At 43.6% G+C, this 14979-nt stretch overlaps 1 pseudogene; it reads right to left on the bottom strand.

Annotated features, from left to right (window-relative positions):
- Positions 1-8015: 8015 nt before the first annotated feature.
- LOC123609675 lies at positions 8016-8383 on the bottom strand (annotated as a pseudogene).
- Between the last annotated feature and the right edge of the window lie 6596 nt (positions 8384-14979).

Below are 14979 nucleotides of genomic sequence, written 5' to 3'. Positions count from 1 at the left end.
GGAGGGGAGAGTAGCCATGACCTAATGTGTACCGTGGTCAGGCAGGTTGGTTGTATTGGTAGAGGCACAGAAACCAGTGGGTCTGAGAAACAAAGAACCAGCTGAGTCCTGATTTCCTTACTTACTAGCGGGGTGAGCTTGAAGCACTTTACCCTCGTAAGACGTGAATTGATAGTACCCAACACAGTGGCTCTGTTCAGTGAATTAAGTGAATTAATTATATGAGAGCATCCTGAAAATTCTCAAGTAGTAGGCAAATGGAAATTATACTGAGGGAGTATATGCAATATGAATCTGGAAATTGATCTCCAAGGTCTTGTATTGAATGACCCTTCCAAAGGAGGACAAAACTGTATCTCAAGATGTTATGTTTATTCAGTCCCAACCAAGTAACAGCTAAAACTGCTGTGCCACAGGAGCGGCACAAAAATAACACTGAGAGATAGAAAGATTGCCCAGATAGGGGAAGGAAGGGGAGAAGAGAAGAGTCTCGAATACGTTTCTCTCACAGGGGAACTATATTTAGCTCCTTCCTCAGTCCTGTCAAATATTGTTCTTCTTAATTCCCTCTGAGGCTTGAAAGCGTTCATTAAGATGACAGCCTGAGGTTTGGAGGGACAGAGGTGAAGAGGAACCAAAAAATAAATAAATGCATTTTCATGCTTACTTTTGTCCTCTCTTCTCCTTCAAGAGTTCCGGGCCGTTTCCATGGAAATTCTAACTTGTTTTGCTTAAGCACTTCGTACAGAAGAGGTTTCATTTGAGGTATTTGTTCTGAGTTGAATTTCAGAAGTTCAATAATGATGTTAGCCAAGTCCTTTAAATTCCAGGCTCTGAAACCCTAATCGTAAATCGAAATGAGGAAGAAATCAGACAAAGCATGTGTAAGCACTTTAGGAATTTTAGATAAGGGAAGTGATATATATACATTCACAGCTTTGATAACATAAATTAGTTAAGTCTTATGGCACAGAATTTGGTCATCCTTGACCCTTGACCAGCTTCTTCAGAGAAAGAGTCTAGAAAGTCCCCTTTTTTCTGGTCACTTGTCTCCTGGAAGATGGATGCCATAGATTTTTAGATCCAGGATGCTACCATTGAGCTATTAATATACTTGAAGTGAGTTGGGGGCTGTGCTTTGTTTCCCATTCTGCCACTGTTGGAGGTAACTCAGATTACATTATCATAGGGATTGAGTACCAAACCTTACTTTTTTCCAGATAACGTGTTCATAAAAGGGCAAATACCTGGAACTGACTTCCCAAAGGAGTTTAAAATACAAAAATCTAGTTTTGCCAAGTAGAAAGTGTGTTTTCTCTCTACTTTAAAACTGTGTTCAGGGCCCCTGGGTGGCTCAGTTGGTTAAGAATCCGACTTGGGCTCAGGTCATGATCTCGCGGTCTGTGAGTTCAAGCCCTGCATCAGGCCTGCTTTGGGTTCTGTGTCGCCCTCTCTCTCTCTGTCCCTCCCCCGCTCACACCGTGTGTGTGTGTGTGTGTGTGTGTGTGTGTGTCTGTGTGTCTGTGTGTCTGTGTGTCTGTGTGTCTGTCTCAAAAATAAGTAAACATTTAAAAAATTAAAAAAAAAAAAACCAACTGTGTTCATCCAACAGTCCCAACCAGTATAAACTTGCTTCCTGGGTACGTACTCTGACTCCTGGCTCTGCCACCTGCAGATGTGTGAGGTACAAGAGATAATGGCAGGTGCCTTTGGAGACTCTTAGAGTACGCATTTGCACCCTACAGTCACATACGTATATTTTACCATTTGAGAAAAGAGGGATGTAAAAAGGATGTAGAAGAAAGTAATGAAGAAAAGAGGCACTAAGGTCAAAAGCATCTCCTAAAAGCATTCCCAAAAGAGGTGAGATGATGCAGTGAGGGTCACGTGGATTGAACCATGTGAGGCGAGGACTTGCCACTAGAGGGGCCACGTATGGGGAAGGGGGAGAGGTGACTTTGCTGGATGGAGGACATTCATCTGGGGACGGGCAGGGGGCAGTCGGTAAACAGACCATAATTGGATATATGGGTTTCTGTTTTCTAGCTAAAAGGCATTTAGGACAAGCGCTGAGTTTTTGAACTTGGAAAGTTTGGATGTTAAAAAGTTTGAGTTTACTCTTTGTAGTGGAAAACTTTTAGAAACAGGCAAACATGGTAGGATTAGATGAAGCTTCGCCATGGACCTTGCCCTCCAGGAACATGGAACCTTGGCATTCTTCATCTGTCGTCACTCCCTGTTTTAAGCAGACAAGTGAGTCAGAAAAAAAGGAGGATGAGAGAAAGTGTATTTACCTTGCTATCCAGTATACTTTCCTCCAATGTATTCAAACATCATTTGTGGGGCTCCTGGCTGGCTCAGCCTTTACAGCGTATGACCCTTGATCTTGGGGTTGTGAATTTGAGCCCCATGTTGGGTGTAGAGGTTACTTAAAAATAAATGATAAAAGTAAAACGTCATTGGTGGCTGAGCCTCAAGCTCATAATATCGGTATTTGCATGTGCTATGCGGCTTCTGTGCTGATGCTGGCAGATACCTGTCGATGGGCCTTTGTAGAAATAATGCCAAGTTTGCTAAGGGACGCCAGGAAGAAGCCTGCACCACTAACCACATACCATGCACCGGGTACTTATATTTAACCCTCATAGCAATTTAAGGCAGGTGATGGTATGCCCATTTTCCAGACGGAGAAGAGTGCAAAGGCAGTAAGCAGCTTGCCAAAGTCACCATGTCAGCATGGACCTGGTTGTACCAGGATGTCAAGGTGGGGTGGCCGGAAACCACATCCTGTATGCACGCCACCTCCCTGTGCTGCTTCCTGACTCTTCCCTTCCTAGCGAACCCTTTGCGTTTCCCCTGGGGTTCGTAAGACAGAACCATTGATTCCCTGTCCTCCATCTGTTACATATGAGCAAGCAACCACTGAATTAGTGGGGGGGACGTTCCTGCACATCAGTATGAATTCCTGGAAAGAACGGGGATAGAAGATATCAGACAGGCTGAGAAAGCCTTCAGGATTGCCTTGAACAAATTTGATTTCATTCTCCATCACAGCTGAATTCACTCTGTGGACCTTTAGCCTGACATCTAACTGTGCTAACGTGTATCTGCTTACAATCGGGGCACCGTGTTTAAAAAAAAAATCTTGTGATGCCAGTTTTCACAGTACACCTACCTCATCACTAATACTTTCAAAACGCTCCACATGCTCTGTCATTGACCGTGTTCGGCATTGCTCGTGGCATATATCATTGCCCGGTAGAAAGAGAACGTGTTGGGACAGCATGATTGGCCAATGTGAAGCCAAAGTAAGTATCGGAAGTCCCACGAGAACAGAGGGTCAGTACAAAACCTTAACCTCACGGATCCTTTGTTTGGTCTGTTCCCTGTGGCCGTTTCCATCCCGTAGCTCCATATCGGAAAAGGAATACCGGTAATAGTCAACCTCAGACTGAACAGTCTTCTCTGTACTCCCATTGTTCACTTCTTTACTGCAAATGGCTGCATTTTGGCTGGGTATCCATTTAAGCCAGATACAGCATGCGCTATCTTACATCCTCACCACCTCGCCGTGGGGTCGGCACTATCATCTTCATTTGACGGAGAAGCTAATGCAACCCGCCAAACGCACCGCTTGAAGGTGGTCGACATGTGAGGTGAACCTCAGGCCTGGATGAGGTCAAAGATCAACCACCATTGGGCTGTTTTTGCAGTCTCTTTCCGTGTCTGCAGGAATTGTCTGAGAAATTTCAAGGGAAGCTTAATAAACATGCCTTGGGTTCAACAGACTGAGGGACCAAAACCGAATCTAAGGATCCCAAGGCAAGTCACACGCACAATTAAAACCCTTAATACGAATCGTGTAACATACGTGTCTCCGTGCTCATATTTTAAATTTAATTTCTGCGGTCATGTGTTTGTCATACTGCTAAGGATTAGAATGTTTATTTATCATCGTGGCCTCCATCCACTTGTGCTTTTATGGGAAAGATAGTATGATTTATGGTTATGAACTACTATAAAATTGAAGAAGGGTATATGCCAAGGAATATCAATTGACTACAAACTTTTAGCGAACACTGCCAATTTTGATAACAACATCGGATTTAAATTGCAGAAGGTCGTTCTTAAATGTGTGTGGTTCAAGTCCTGTGCCATTAGTAGCTGGACTCTCGGTGAAAACTGAGAAGAGCTGAAGGAGGAAAAGAAGAAGTAATGCCAGAAACAGGAGCCACGGCAGCTTGGGAATGGCTGAGCAGGAGGAATGCACTGTGTCCTCAGTTGGACAGAGTTTGAGAGGGGAAGCTGCCTGGCCAAAGAAGTCACTGTGCTTGTCCCCTAAAGCACACATGTGGACCGTCCTTACCATCTGGGCATACTGAGAATCTTGACAATTCACGCTTTCGTAACAGCTGCATTTCTTATCATCTCTGGCATATTTCTTCAGCTTGCACAAAGCCTCTTATCTCGCAAACAGTCTCTCTCTGGACCGCTGTCTCTTTCAGCTGCTTAGAGGCCACGGTCCCTTAAATCTCCCAGCTGTCTTTCTTACCTCTCAGCCCTTGCTTCCTTTATCTGTCTGTATTTTTTTAAATCTTTCCCAGCTGCCACTTTTGGCACAGTGGTTGTCTCTTGGTTCTCTCAGAATGAGACATTTCAGCATGCTGATGTGGGGAAGGGACGGAACGGTCGTAACAATGCATTTTCAAAATTAGCCTTGCAATCTATCAGGAAAAAAATTTCACCTCGGCTTTCATACAGCCTGCGCGCCATGAATCAACCCGTGCGTTTCTGAAAAGATGAGACACCCCAGAGGCTTGCACAAAGAAAAGCGAGAGAGAACCACAGGGCTCTTAATTGTCCAAAACAGGAAATTTCTCTCCTTAGAAATGCAGATTCTCTGTGGCTGCAGCCTCGAAGAGTTTATGTAACACCCTCTCGGTTGGATAAAAAGTTAACTGGCATCCCCACTGCGTACAGAAATGTAAATGCTAGAAGCTGGAGAGAAATTTCATTTCATGTTGGAAACTATTTGGCTTCTGTTGCAACTACCAACACCTCTAGTTGATTCCAAACTTGTATAATCCATGTAATTGTCTCTTCTCGGGTAACTCTGATAAGGGAATGTTAGTGGTTGTATGGGGTTACCTGGTTTTCTTAACATGATGGATTCTGAGTGAGAAAAATAATCTTAGTTTGGAAAGGATTTTTTAAAAACTATAAGATAAGGGGTGCCTGGGTGGCTCAGTCGGTTAAGTGTCCAACACTTGATTTTGGCTCAGGTCATGATCCCAGGGTCATGGGATCGAGCCCTGCATTGGCTGTGTACTGAGTGTGGAACCTGCTTGGGATTCTCTTTCTCTCCCTCTGCCCCTCCCCACTCATGTTTTCTCGCTCTCTCAAAAAACAAAAAACAAAAAAACTATATGATAAGGGCTTGAGGACCTCTACAAAGCAGAAAGAAACAACTTCCAGGTCCCACACTGCTAAGGCACAGCTAGAAGATTCTGGCCTGGCAATTGTCACTCCTTTATTCCCACTCAAAAAAAGGCTCAAAAAGTACAGATGTCTTGGGTAATCCCCTAGTTCCCTTTGAGGTTAACTCAGGAAATGCGGACAAATTTGTTCAAATGTCTTTGTGTTGCTAGTATGCTATTAAGATCATGATTCCAAAGAATGGCATCCATCAGTATTGAAAGTAAAACTCTTGATTGTGTAGAAATACTTGCCCACCGTGCTCTGAAGCAAATGGGAACTTTTTATATACTTAATTAAGTCCAGGTTCTTGGAGGAGAGGAAAATCAACAGGCAAGGTCTATCCAAGCTGGATTTACTCATTTTGATTGCTTTGCTTTCTCAATCAGAATCCATAGCTGTAGCTAAACGGATTCTGTAGAAATCTGCATCGATGATAGTCTGCCAGAAAGAACAGCCGAACTGATACCCCCGTGTACACACACATCTCCAGATTACAAAGACCAAACTCTTTCCAGCTAGTGCTAATAAGGTAATAGTTTGGATCTCGATAGAAATAGTTTGTGTTGAAAGGATAGAAGCTCTATAACTCTGAAAGATGAATTGGGATTGTGGCATTCCAAAAATGTATAATTTAACTGAATCAGCTCAGTCCTCCTCAGCTCTCGGGCAGACAAATCATGCAGCCAGTGGATGCCACCAATTACAATTTAAAAACTAAAGTTGTAATGATTTTTCATTTCCAGAATTGTTCTTACTCTTTTTTTTTTTTTTTTTGGTCGTAATAGCATTCCATTTTCCTGTTCTATTACAATGATATCAACACTAAAATCTAATCTTTATCAGGCATTAGATTTCTTTTTTTTTAATTTTTTAATGTTTATTTTAGAGAGAGAGAGAGACAGAGCATGAGTGGGGGAGGGGCAGAGAGAGAGGGAGACACAGAATCCAAAGCAGGCTCCAGGCTCCGAGCTGTCAGCACAGAGCCCAATGCGGGGCTCGAACTCTCAAACTGTGAGATCATGACCTCAGCTGAAGCTGGACGCTCAACCGACTGAGCCACCCAGGTGCCCCTGTGGGCATTTCTTATGCATAAGGCTTGTTACAGACACTACATATTTCTGCGATTTTTGCTTCTATGTGATAGCCAGGGTGTAGCAGCTAACATTCCCTTGACATTATTAATTTTTGCCAAATCTTTGAATAAGTTACTTTTTAAAATCTCTTATAGAATAAAGTAGGAGTAACTAAAACGGTGGGAACTGGTTTCTTAAAATGAAACTTGTCGCTGTTTTACAGACCAGTTGTCCTTCTTGTAATTATTCCAAAGAATAATTCTTTGCAGTGGCACTCGTGACATTTTAATCATCTTCATGATTTCATTTATGTCAAGTTAGATATATCTAGGACGTGTTTATAGATTTTTTTCAGACACAGAGGAGATACCCGTTAATCCGGACTCGAATCCAAGCATAAAACAACGTACAAACATGCAAATGCCGAGAAGAATGAGACCAAGTATTCTCTAAGGGTGGTAGTATAAACATAGTGCGCACCAAGGTGTGAAGAATTATAAATATGAACGAAGAGAAGAAGCATTGAACTCTATGAATGCTGCAGGATCCATGGCACTATAATAGGACCAGCCCAGAACTTAGCAGTACACAACAAAAAACAGCAACTTGCTTATACTCGCTGCCTGTGGGTCAGAAATTCAAAAAGGGCACAGTGGTAAAAGCCCTCGTCGCTCTACAAGGAGCAGCCATGAGTAGAATGGCCAAGCCAACTGGAAGGCCTGGTGGCGGGAACAGCTGGAGCCTGGGGCAAGGTGGTGCCTCCAGAGGGGCGGCCTTGGAGTTGTCCACCCTTACACAATGGTCCAGGACTGCAGGGAGCAAGGTGCAACCTGCCTGGCTTCTCCTGGCCTGGCCACGTTCCGTGGAGTCCAAGTGAGTCAGGAAGGCCCATCCAGACTCAGTGCCAGGGGACTTAGACCCCACCTCTTGGAGAAATAAAAAGTATTTGGTACCATCTTTAAAACAGCCACATTAACAGAATTTTTATTTTCACTATGAATTCATTTATCTGTATTTAATGCCTTTTTCATCCTGGTATCGAATAACAATGATAATAGTAAGTTCTCTTCTTTTTCTGCGGCTATATTTGCTCATTTTTTTTTTTTTTTTGAAATGTAGGAATTGGTGTGTTATAAGTGGCAGGACCCTAGGGATATAGCTGTGTTAAGAGGTGACTTCTGATATATTACTGATTAGTTTTGAAATAAAGTAAAAATACATTTGTTTATTTTTTTATTTCGACAGCAGGGGAGAGGGAGAAAGAATCTTTAAAAAAAATTTTTTTTAAAGTAACAAATGTACTTTTAACTGATCTACAGATAAAAGCTACTCAGAGCACGTCAGTAGCCATTTCAGCCCTTACTCTGTCAGGGCCGTGTCCTGTAGAGTCTTCAGGATCTAGGTTCATGGGCTAATTTCATCATTTCACATCATCCACAATATGAGAAAAACAAGGCATTGTTAATCGGTTTATATGAAATGCATTGCCGGCAGCCAAATGCAGTTCCTTATATTCCATATTTTTTCTTTAGCTCTTCTACTTTGTTGATGTAAGCTTTCATGGCATCTTCCTTGGAAGTCCCTTTCAGCTGATTCCAGACATCCCACTTGGCCTTGCCTTTGAGATCTAGCAGTCGGGCCGTTCTGTGTTTATGTCCCCCACAGTTGCTTATTTGTAGTGGCCGTAGATGAACAACATCTCATCATCTGCTGGCTTGGTCTTGAGATGCTTAAACATCCTCAGCAGCCTTGTCAAACTCAGCCTAAGACGTGCTGGCAGGGTTGTGAGGATTCCAGAGAGTGCGCGGAGGTGGCCAAGAACAGGAAGCGGTGGTCAAAATTTTTTTCTTTAAGTGGGGCACCTGGGTGGCTCAGTCAGTTGAGCATCCCCCTCTTGGTTTCTGCTCAGGCCATGAACTCGTGGTTCATGAGTTTGAACCATGTGTCAGGCTCCTTGCTGACAGTGTGGAGCTTGTTTACGATTCTCTCTCTCCCTCTCTCTTTGCCTCTCCTCTGCTCACTCTCTCTGTGTCTCTCTCAAAATAAATAAATCAACTTAAAAAAAATTTTTTTAATGTTTTTTAAGTTTATTGTGAGAGAGAGAGAGCAAGTGTGCATGGGCAGGGGAGAGGCAGAGAGGGAGAGAGAGAATCCCAAGCAGGCTCCATGCTGTCAGCACAGAGCCCAATGTGGGGCTTGATCCAGTGACCCTGGGATCATGACCTGAGCTGAGATCAAGTGTCAGATGCTCAACCAACTGAGCCACCAAGGCACCCCTAAAATAAAAATTTAAATGTCAGTTAGACATATTAAATGGTTATCACATGTAATTTATAACCCAACTTTTTAGGAGACTGACACTTTTCCTAAACTTGATAACCAACTTGCCAGGTGTTAGGATGCGCATCCAAATTCCTAGAGTTGAAATAGAAGCCAGAGGAAAAAAAGCTAGATCTACAGACAAAGTGAATCTTGACAATAGCAGGCAGGAACCCAATAGAAGGCAGGAAGGAAGCCTTCTTTCCAGAGGAAGCCAGCAGGCTATCCAGTTAGAAGGACACTGGACTAAGAAGTGAAAGGCTTCAAGTTCAATCCATGCCTTCCAAGTCACTATGATATACTTGAGCAAGCCACTTGACTTGGTCATTTTGTTTCTTCATCCATAAAGAGTTTGGCTAGGTAACCTCAGGATGGCTTCCTTCCAGTTTTGGTAACGCTCTGACTTTATTTCAAGTCCCTCCTACTGTGCTCTTAACAGAGCAGCTCTTAAAATATGTATGAAAAGAAGTTAGGAAAAATAATTGAATGAGCGTTCCTTGGTAATCAACTTTCTTTTACAGGCACTTTCCATGCATTTTTCCATGCACGTTTCAGTGCATTTTTACACATAATAAAATGCCTAAACTAAGAGAAGGAAGATATAAGAAAGAGCTTGAAGAGAAGGTGTAAATAGGTTACAATTAAAATTTGGGGTCCAGGGGCGCCTGGGTGGCGCAGTCAGTTAAGCGTCCGACTTCAGCCAGGTCACGATCTCGCGGTCCGTGAGTTCGAGCCCCGCGTCAGGCTCTGGGCTGATGGCTCAGAGCCTGGAGCCTGTTTCCGATTCTGTGTCTCCCTCTCTCTCTGCCCCTCCCCCGTTCATGCTCTGTCTCTCTCTGTCCCAAAAATAAATAAACGTTGAAAAAAAAAAAAAGTTAAAAAAAAAAAATTTGGGGTCCAGAGAGAGCTTCCTGGTCAACTTGAGAGATGTTCAGTAACGATGTCTGTCTAGGGCAATGACAATTGCCAGTGTCCCTCCCCTCTTCCTTCTCTATTCATTTAGCCAGAGAAAAGGTGTTTTCCCTTTGATAGGTTGAACAACAGCCAACCTCTCAGTGCCTGGGGTAAGCATGCACATGGGCCACTGGGAAGGGACATCTGTGCCTGTTGAACTGAGGCTTAAGGAGCTGTGTCGTGTTTGTCTAGGGTGGCAGGGGCCTTGCCTAACCATGAGCCCTATCAATAATCCATGGCCCTGTGGAGAAAGAACCCTATTAATAAGAAATGCTGGCTGTTCGTAGAAGACAGAGCCAATGATGCCCTTGTTCCAGGGAAACAGAATATGCTCAGACTGACGCAGCACTCTCTGAACTTTCCAGTTACGTCACCAGATAGCTTAGATCAGAGGCAATTTTAGAAGATGCATTCAACATACGACTCTCCTTTTGGCCATCCTAATTTGTTGGGGTCAACGTCTGGTCAGAAGCACACTATCAGTTTGTCAATTACACCTCCTTAAAGAAAATGAAGGGAGGGAGGAAGATATTTGACCAGGGATTCTCTTGTTTGACTTTAAGATTGGTCAAGGGCACCGAGTTATTTTGGAGAGTTGGGCTTTATATCAGGTCACTAAGTATGAAAATGTGATCTGGGTTTTACATCCAATATGGAGGACTAAAAAACAACAGCATTTCCAAATCTGTTTTTTGATTCCATTTAAAGCTCATAATCTTCTAGGTCTGTCTAGTTCTTCTTTATGGTGACGTTTAATTATTAATCCTGCCTTACTTTGAGGTTCTAATTTAAGAGTCCATTAATAGATTGTTCACTAGGGAGTTTGCCAGAATCACAGCAGGACAAGGTCATTAGCGTATGATGGCTAGGAGCATGGACTTGGAAGCAGACGGACCTGGGGCTAAAACCAGGCTCCACCGCCACTTGCCGGCTGAGTGACCTTAAGAAGTTAAAACCCTGTCTAAGTCTCTATTTCCTCCTCTATAAGTATCGTACTCATAAAGTACAATAATGTAAAGCATGAAGTAAGACAAGAAGTAAGCATTCAATAAAGGCTAGATACGTTAGTTGTTGTTTTTCTTAATTATTCATTTGACAAATAGTTATTGAGTGTTTAATATGTGCTAGGCATTGCTTTTGGCACTAGGGATGTAGGAATACTCAGCTTTGATAACTCATGAAACTTGCATTGTGGAAGCAAAGGAGACCAAAAATAAAGAATCAAGTGAATATACTTTTGCAGGAGGTAAAAAAAAAAAAAAAAAAAGAAAGAAAAAAAGGAGAAGAGTGATGGAGATGGGAAGGGGGGTAGTAGCACATTACCAGTTTCTCTAATCAGATGACATTTAAACAGGGAACAAGAGGATGTAAGGGTGGAAGCCATATGGACATTTAAGGGAAGATCATTATGGGAACAAGAAAGTGCATATGCAAAGGCCCTGAGGCAAGCATGTGCTTGGTGTGTTCAAAAAAGAGTAAGGAAGAAAGTTCAGCCTTCTATAGCAGTAGGAGGTGAGGTCAGGGAAGTGACAGGAAGCAGTCAGAACATTATAGACCTTCCTTCCTCCCTTCCTTCCTCTCTTATTTTCTTCTTCCCTTCCTTTTTTTAAAATCCAGGTATCACTGACACATTGGTCAAGTGTATTTCTGAGCAGACTTTGACCCTAACAAAGTAGGCTGGCTGGAAGGAGAGTCAGATGTTGATTGTGTCTTCTATAAAACAGCTGTAGGACTTTATAGACCATGATGACTTTGGATTTTACTGCGATGAGATAGGGAGCCACTGACAGGTTCTGAGCCAGGAGAGTCAAGAAAAGACAAAGTTTAAGGAGGATTACTCTATCTTCTGCACGAAGAATATAGGACATATATAGTGAGGCAACCAGGGAAATAGGGAAAACAGTTAATACAATCATCCTCACAAGACATGATGGGAGTCCGCAGTAGAATGGCCATAATAAATGGGTGAGAAGAAATTCTAATCTGTATATATTTTAATTAAAGAGCCAACAAAACGGGGCGCCTGGGTGGCGCAGTCGGTTAAGCGTCCAACTTCAGCCAGGTCACGATCTCGCGGTCCGTGAGTTCGAGCCCTGCGTCGGGCTCTGGGCTGATGGCTCAGAGCCTGGAGCCTGCTTCCGATTCTGTGTCTCCCTCTCTCTCTCTGCCCCTCCCCCGTTCATGCTCTGTCTCTCTCTGTCCCAAAAATAAATAAACGTTGAAAAAAAAAAAAAAAGATTAAAAAAAAATAAAGAGCCAACAAAACTTGCAGATAGATAAAATGTGGGTCTGGGAACAGAAAGTAGTCAGCGGACTTTAAGGTTTTGGCCTGAGTAGCAGGTAGAATGAGGTTGCTACTTCCCAAGAAATCAGCCAAAGGCAGTGACAAATCTGGCAATATGAGGTGAGGGTGAGAGAGAAACCAAGAATTTTGATTTGGATAAAACGAAGTCTGGGGCACCTGGGTGGCACAGTCGGTTAAGCGTCCGACTTCAGCTCAGGTCACGATCTCGCGGTCCGTGAGTTCGAGCCCCGCGTCGGGCTCTGGGCTGATGGCTCGGAGCCTGGAGCCTGTTTCCGATTCTGTGTCTCCCTCTCTCTCTGCCCCTCCCCCGTTCATGCTCTGTCTCTCTCTGTCCCAAAAATAAATAAAGGTTGAAAAAAAAAAAAAAAGGAAATTGACAGTGAACAAAAAATCTTTATTGTTCTGAAGCCTTGAGACTTGAGGGTAGTTTGTAGAAAATTCTTCCTTACTCTGAGAACCGTGTACGAAACTGAAAGTGTTATTAAACCAAGGAAGTGGGTAAGACCATGTAGGCATGAGTGTTAAGGGTAATGAGAAGAGGACTGAGGGGCTGAGCCCTGCAGCATCCCGACACTTAGAGGTGGGGAAGGAAAGGAAGTTCCAGGGAAGGAGACTGAGAAGGAGCAGCTGCCAAGGGGAATTAAGAGATCCCAGGAAGAAAATGCCTCAAGAGGGAGGAAGTGATGAACTGCGTCAAGTAAAACCAACCAGCTTCTAAGGCGAGAATTAGGAAATAAGCAACGGGTTTGGCAACATGGCAGCTACCGGTGACCTGACAGATTTTGTGAAGGGGGTGGGAGCGAGCGTCTGCCTGTCCTGGGTTCAGGAACGGGTGGGATAGAAGGAATGAAGACAGATAGACAAGACAGACAGAGGAAATGTTTCTGTTAGGAGAAGCAAAGAATGGAGGGGTCAAAGGAGGATGTTTTAAGTTAGAAGATTATAGCAAGAAAGAATTGCCTGGTAGAGAGGAAAATATTAACAACACAGGACACTGGACAATGTCAGGAGCGATGTCATCCACAGGCAGAGATGGAGATCAGGTGGTCAAATAGGCTGGAATGTGGTCGGTCTTCCAAGGTAGGAGGAGAGAAGCCAAACTATAAAGGTACAGATAGGCCAGTAGGTGTGGTGGTGAAGTAACAGTTCTCTTTTGATTTGGTTCCATTTTTCAGTGAAATACGAAGTACAATCATTAGTTAAGAGTGGGGGTGATGAAAGTGAGGATGGTCTACAGAGTTCTGTGTGTTCTGGCTGCTCCCTGCCACCTCTGACCTCATCTCCTTCCACTCTCCCCTTACTTTCTCCACTTCTCTTAGCTGCACTTTCTTCCTTGCACTTCCTCGAACACAGCAAGCACGCTCCTGCCTCAGGACCTTTGCACATGCAGTTCCCTGTGCCTGGAATGCTCTTCCCTTGCATGTCCACAAGGCCAACTCCCTTATATCCTCTTGTTCTTTGTTTAAATGTCATCTTATCAGAGAAACGTCCCGAACTAGCCAGTCAAAAACACCACCTCCTCCTGCCCACCTCTATCGTTCTCTGTCCCTTTTCCTGCTTTATTCTTTGTCATTACCTCTATCACCTATCTGAAAAATATATTTGCTTGTTTATTCATTTCTGGCTCAACGTGTCCCCAGAATTTAAGCTCCGCGAGTGCCAGGACTTTATGTTTTGAGGAGGGGGGAGAAGGTCTACAATAAAAGGCTAGGAGAGTGGGATTGTTGACAGGAACAGATTAGGACTACCAGGTGGCTCTCAAGGAATGCAAAGGTTAGTGGTCATGAATTTAAAACGCTGTGTCTTTTCTTCAATATGCCAGTATTTAACAGCTGTCTTGTTTTCTACCTAGAAAAATATTCAGCTTCTTGGGCAAAGAGAAAGAGGTAAGAAAACAAAAAGTCACGAGAGCCCTAATGAAATGCTTTGGGTTGCCAACTGGGAGTTGCAGAAGGCGCTCCAAGAACCCCAGAGCCTGATATCTTGGTTAAGTTCTTTGCTTCCAGATACATTTCCACTTCTCCGCCATCCACCTCCTGTTAGACAGTAGTGTTTTCTTTGTAGGAAATTCAACGGAACAGTCTGGACCAAGGAACAGACTTTTTCCTGCTCTCCTTTCAAAAGGCTGAACAGTAAGATGTTGCCTTTACCTGCAGCTTTTTGGTCTCTCTATATGAAGTTGAGTGTCTGACGTGTCCCTTTTAGGCTGGAGCCACCTTGAAGAGAGGAACAAGTCTTGCTTATAGTATGGCTAATTTATGTATAAGTTTACGTGGCAACTGACTAAAAAAGGGGAATACGACAGAAATTGTGCTCTCATCACTTGCTGAAGGAGACATGCACCATCCTCTGGAACAAAAGTGAACTATCAGTGTGATGTGCTCTCCTTCCTGGGATTATCTTGAGACTCCCTGCCCACAAAGGATACGGTTTTGGTGCTCCTGGGTCCTAACGTTTTAGTAAGTTATTGCCTTACATTTGTTTGGAAGACCCAGCCCAATAGCATCGGTCAGCCCTCACAGACGTGCAGTGCGAATGGACCCTCAAATCTCAGTGGCTGAGAATGACCAAGTTTGAATCCCACTCAAGCTACAAGGCCATCGTGGTGGGCTGACTCCAGGATAACATGGCGGAAGCCATCTGGAATGTGGCTGGTCAGTGACAGAAGACAAATGCGGCAAAGCACAAAGTGCTCTCAAACTTAAGCTCGTAAACGTTTGCACTTCTCGCACTCCAGTGGCAAAAGCAAGTCTCACGGCCACCCATGCCTTCAGTGAGTTGGGAAAGTAGAATTTTCTCTCAGGAAGGACGAGCAGATATTATTGGTAAACTGCAATGGAGTCTGGTCTC

Source organism: Leopardus geoffroyi, chromosome B2, assembly GCF_018350155.1.
Source record: "Leopardus geoffroyi isolate Oge1 chromosome B2, O.geoffroyi_Oge1_pat1.0, whole genome shotgun sequence".
Classification (NCBI taxonomy): Eukaryota; Metazoa; Chordata; class Mammalia; order Carnivora; family Felidae; genus Leopardus; species Leopardus geoffroyi.
The sequence above is the reverse complement of the archived record's forward strand: the minus strand, read 5'-3'. Positions and strand labels throughout refer to the sequence as shown.